General features: G+C 31.3%; 1 protein-coding gene across 15 annotated transcripts in view; it reads right to left on the bottom strand.

Annotated features, from left to right (window-relative positions):
• LOC100164406 (voltage-dependent calcium channel type A subunit alpha-1) overlaps positions 1-6,000 on the bottom strand; it is a 276,813-nt gene that overhangs the window by 100,853 nt on the left and 169,960 nt on the right. The window lies entirely within an intron of this gene.

Genomic DNA, 6,000 nt, shown 5'->3' with positions numbered 1-6,000 from the left:
TCCCCCCCCCCCGATAGGACGTACGTAGCCGCCCCACGCTGTTTCGTTTTTTTTTTTTACTTTATCGTATAGCATTTATTAAATTCAAATATTTGCGTAAAAGAAAAAAAACCCTACGTGGGTTTTATGCCCTAATTGACAATAATAATATTGTGGACGTACCGAATGCATCGAAACACACATCAGGTCGACTACAACTACTACGTGTGACCCAAGAGAGATTAGGCGAACTAATAATATTACATGTATTTTACATGGCATGTGCAAAGAATATTATATCACAATAATTACCTAAAAATATCATTAATATATTATTTAATATTTATAATATATTTAGTATTTTATAAACATTTCAAGTGCAGGTGTGCAGATGTGAACAATATTTTAAGATAATATTATTTTATTCTGTTTTATTGTTTACATTTTATTTTTAATGAGTTGTGGGAGGGAATGGGGTAAGGTTGGCGTTTTCAAATCTGATTTGACGACACTCTCTGCGACTACTCAACTCTATAGTGAGGCTCACGATGTGGGAGGGGTGTGTTTGCCGCCGCGGCTTATTTTGAACTTTGGTTTTCTATTGCCCTCTGTAAGTATTAATTCCTGTATTGTAGTCACGCGCATGCGTGTCGTATAATATTATTATTACTATTATTATGATACGATGTATAATATTAACATGAGCCTCGTTCGCAAATATGCACACGCACACACGCATTTCGTAACAGTACATTAAGCCCCTTATTTGCGGGTTCGAGTAGGCAGCAAGTCCGTTTGTGGTCTAGTGCGCGCGGGGCATGGCGCAGAGTCGTTGCCGTTTCCCGTTGGCGTTTAGCCTTAGCTCGCGGAATATAATAATTATAATACCAGCATGTAAACCAAAATATTATGTTTATTGCCTTATAATAATGAAATATTGGGATTTCGATAAGTTTTGATATTTATTTTTATTTTTTGGTTTTCTTCTCACGCGTTAAGACGTAGCTTCTCGGTATATAAGTGTAAAAATATTATGTGTTCCGGGTGGTCGTTTAAGACGCTAGTTCTTTTTTAAGAGTTTTAAAACAATTTCTCATTATTTTTTTACTTAATATATCCGTGATCGTAAAATCGTAGAACACTGCTAGGTCGATTCATTTTCATTTTTATATACAATAATATGAAATTATCGACATAGGTACGCCATGCACTAAAACACTGTACCACTTGCCTGTACCTAAGTATATTCACATACTAATGAATTAACATTTTCAAATCCATTTTTCAAAACGGCGAATCCACCAAGTACTCTTAGATTTTATAATAAATAGATCAATTGATATAATGGTTTTGCTATGATGTGTGTGTGTTTTTTTTTTTTAATCGTGTTTGTTTGTCATCGTTTATTTTAAAAAGATCCAATCTAAAACTTTGAAGATGCGAGGAAGATAATCGGGAAAACAAAAAAAAGTTACGAAAATATGAGAATATATTATGCTATACTAGTTTTAAATAATTAGATTTTGTTATTTTGTCATGATTCGAAATTGCATAACGTTCATAATAACAACTTATGACTTGAGATTTTCAATAAAATATTTTATTTATATTATCATTTCCTAGACAGCTAGACATGATATCATTTCCTAACCATTTTTGTGATATTTTTAGACATTTTAAACGTTCAACGTCTTTCCTGTTTATTTTTTCGACTTACGATGCCAATTTATCGTTTTGTTTGAAAATCAAAATAACATTTCAATTTAATACAAGGTTTCTCATACTTATATGTAAAAATGATGCTTAATTTGTTTGAAGCTCAATTATAGGCATAATCATAATATCAATGTTTCCTTTTTTTATGCTTTAAGAAGATAACAATAATAAATTGAACTGTGCTTTTAACGAGTTTTTGGGTGTTTTGTAATTATTACAATTTGGCTCATCAAAATCTCAATCTGCAGTCATAATAATTATTATAATATAGTGTCGATAATTTTCATATTATATATAATTTATATACCTAATATTATTTTACTGCTGAGTGTGTATTCAAGTACTGTTTATAGTTTGTGCTCTATAAAATATTATTTTCGAAATTCGAGATTTGACATCGTGCTACGATGTACCTCCACTGAATGACACAAGCACAATGCGAATGCGACAATGAAATTAATACGATATTGGCTATTTCAGTATTTTGTACCACCTGTCGTATTCGCCAATTGGGAAATAATAATACCAACATCTATTATCAACTACAGCTAATGTATGACAACAATATATTTTATGATTTGAGCACTACCGCTCTCGTCGTAGTTTATCCACTTTTCGATCGTTGGCAAAGTTTGAGTTAAAGATAAAAATAATAAATTTAATTGTCTTTTTCACGATATTTTTCATGTTTTTTAATTTATTACAATTTGTGACATCAAAATTCTAGCCATAATAATTATTATATACTGGCAATAGTTTGGATATTATAATATATTTTTTAAAGGTGGCCAAATGTAGGTACCCAATAATATATTATTTTCTCTGAATGTGTATACTTACAAGTACAAATGTTTATAGTTTATACCAATAATATTATCACTGGATTATCAGTTGGTTTTCGACTATTTCAACCTTTTTCGAAACTCAAGATTTGACGTTGTGCTCCGCAGTACCTCCGCCGAAAGACACAACCACAATACGACAGCAAAATAAATACGTTCACCAGCTATTTCCGTTCTTTGTAACTACTGCTTATTGTATCCAACGATTGGGAAATAATTACTTATTATCAATCACGACAAGTTTATGATAACAATATTTAAAAACGGTATAACTTTATAAGAATATTCTTTTTGGGCATTTCCGGACATAAATATATTTCTTAATTAATTATTATCTATATAATTTTGTTAAATTTTGTCATATGGCTTATTATAGTTCCAATTTTTTTTTATTTGTCTGGTATTTCTATTATAATCTATATATTATAACAGCATACCATCGGATTATCAGCAATAGGTACCAACAGTTTTCTACTCTTGCAGCCTCTTTCGAAACTCAATATTTGATGTTGTGCTGATGACTTACCACTGCCGAACGATACAAGCACAACGCGACAATAATATAAATACGTTACCAACAAATTCAGTTATTTGTACCGTTTATTGAATTCGCCGATTGAGAAACAATTACCACCGTTTATTTTCCTCATTGTCGGTAAAGTTCAAGTTGCCTTATCGCATTATTACTTATTATTTATTATAATATCCCTCTACTTAATATATTATATTGTATTTAATATTATAAACGTGAAAGTAATTCTGTCTGTATGTAACGCTTCCACCCCTAAATTGGTACTTTGGTACAGAAATAGATTAGACCTTGGAGAAAGACTTAGGCTGCCTTTGGACGCGAAAAAAATGCTTGAAGGGAAATTTGTTCGACACTGTCATAAGATGTCAACTGTAAAGTGTACTAAAAAATAATAATAATAATAACAATGTTTATCCTTTACATTGTTAAAAAAATAATATTGCAAAGATGCAAACCATACGTTGTAGATAATTTGTTAGCTTCTACACCCATGTTGGATGAGCAAGTATTTTGCTTATTTTTTTATTATTTCAAACATACCTCGCTAAAGCAAATCTAATCTAGACCGTAGTATTTTTATATGTATTTTTAATTATATATTGTTTACAAATAATTTACACTGGTTGGAGATTATAATAGTAATAGTAAAAATTAATAATAATTTTTTTTTTCTATAAAAGGTTGCCATTGGTTACTCGGGCAGATCAGGTACAAGCATGCATCAAATATTTAATGATTAATAATTAATCGTAATGGAAGAACTCAATATTTGAAAGGTAACCGAAATATCTTTTTGTATTAATATTATTCGTTTTAATTGTTCTATATTGCCTTTTAAATATAATTATTTATTATAAATATTTATCTTCTTAATAATATATGAACGTAAAACTACTTATATACTTATACACTTTGAAACGGCTAATCTCAGAAATTACGCGATCGATTTGGATGATTCTTTTTTTGTTGTGTTTTTAATTGTCAGGAAAAAGTTTGTATAAAAGAATTATTTAGGAAAAACAAATCGGAAAAGTAGGAAATCTGGAAGGTAAAAAACATTAGTGGCACAATATATTTTTGTTTGTAAGGTTGCTATTGTTTATGATTGAATATAATTTTAGACCTGTATTATATTTTGTCTAAGTCAGGGGTCTCCAACCTACGGCCCCTGGGCTGAATCCGGCCCGCCAAGAGTTTTTAACTGTCCCGCCAAGCTAATTAATGTTTTGAAAATAACGTTTTATAATACTATTATAATGTTATCGTTACAAAATGCTGTCTGGGTATATTATATTATTTTCATTTAGTTTTCATTGTTTTTAATTTATTGAATTAATTAAATAAAATAAATAAATTATTTTTTTCTTTTGGTGTTATTCGTAACAGCTTATAATAGTCATTTATACGGAAGACAGAGTGGCTGAGCGGACTAGAGCGTCGGTCGCAATGCACACCGTCGACGGTTCGAATCTCGGCCATAGGCGGCACTTCTCTCCGGGCAGACACCTGTCTGGAAAGAGAGGGCGCCATCCTCTGACCGGACATGACAGATATCTATGGTGCCCAAATCGAAAGTTCTGCCAAAAACAAACATACACTTGTAAACAAATCTAGAGTTCCCTCCCCCCAGTACCACAGGCTAATGACCTTAGTAGTTGAAGCCTTAACCCTAATAAAAAAAAAAAGTCATTTATACCTATATACTATATGTACTAACACTAAATTATAAAAGAAAAACTCGTTATTAAATGAAAAAGTATATAAACAAACATTCATTTTTCTAAATAAATGTTATCTCTTACTATCTATTACTCTTCAATTTCTTAATCGGTCTATTCCTCCAAAAATGTTGGCCCGCGATGCCAAAGCGTATCTCAATTTCGTAAAAAAAGGTTGGAGACCCCTAGTCTAAACCATATAACTTAGTAAAAATGGTATTCCTAATGCTAACTTTGTGACCGCTGTCTCGGGAATCTACACATGCACATCATAAACAAATATGACATTCGTAATTAAGTAAGCACGTCGCGTAAAATACTCTTTCCAAAAATATAGTGACCGCATAATCACAAGCATGTCTCACAATCAACGTCGGCGAGATAGCTATAATATAATATAATCGAAAGTGTCCTGAATGACTCACTGACTTAAAGTAAAGCCTAAGAAACGATGGCTTAAGGCTTGACATTTTACGGCATCTATTATATTAATCTCATAAGTCAAAGATATTTTAGACGGATATGGATAGGTGTATGGTGATTGGTGATACACAAATATTTTACACTCGGACAAAGCCGGGTAATTCAGCTAGGTAGTCTATATAATATATATAAGCCAAATACCACTCACTTACTTACTATATCTACTGATTCACTCATTCATAGCTACGTCTCAAAAACTACAAAACGTACGAGCTTGAAATTTGGAATAGTGGTTCCTCTAATGCTCTAGATGTGAAATAAGAAAGGATTTTCCGATAAACGCATTTTAAAGAATAGTAAGTTGTCAAACATGAGTATTGAGATCGACATAGTGGAAATTGAAACTTTTTTTTGTTGGTAAATGGTTGACATTGGTCGCAGATTATAATAGTAATAGTAGAAATTAGTATGATTAGTATGATGTTTCTTTTTATATAAATGGTTGCCAATGAGTATTAGATACGAAAAGCATATTTTATGATATATCGGTCCCACGCGTGCAAATACGTTTTTCTCCATGATTCCCCCTACTTCGACTATATATTATATATAATACATAATAATAAAGTTTATAATATTGTAGATACAATATTGAATATATTATTACACGACTTCTTTTGATGTATTGAGGAATCATTTTTTAATTTTTATCGAAGAAAGACCCCCCTCCACCACTTTAACCAGTTACCATCCTACACCCCGGCACTCGAGCACTATATTTACCGCCATT

The sequence above is a fragment of the Acyrthosiphon pisum genome, chromosome A2 (genome assembly GCF_005508785.2).
Source record: "Acyrthosiphon pisum isolate AL4f chromosome A2, pea_aphid_22Mar2018_4r6ur, whole genome shotgun sequence".
In the NCBI taxonomy this organism is placed as follows: domain Eukaryota; kingdom Metazoa; phylum Arthropoda; class Insecta; order Hemiptera; family Aphididae; genus Acyrthosiphon; species Acyrthosiphon pisum.
Note: the sequence above shows the minus strand (reverse complement) of the source record. Positions and strands in the feature narration are given on the sequence as shown.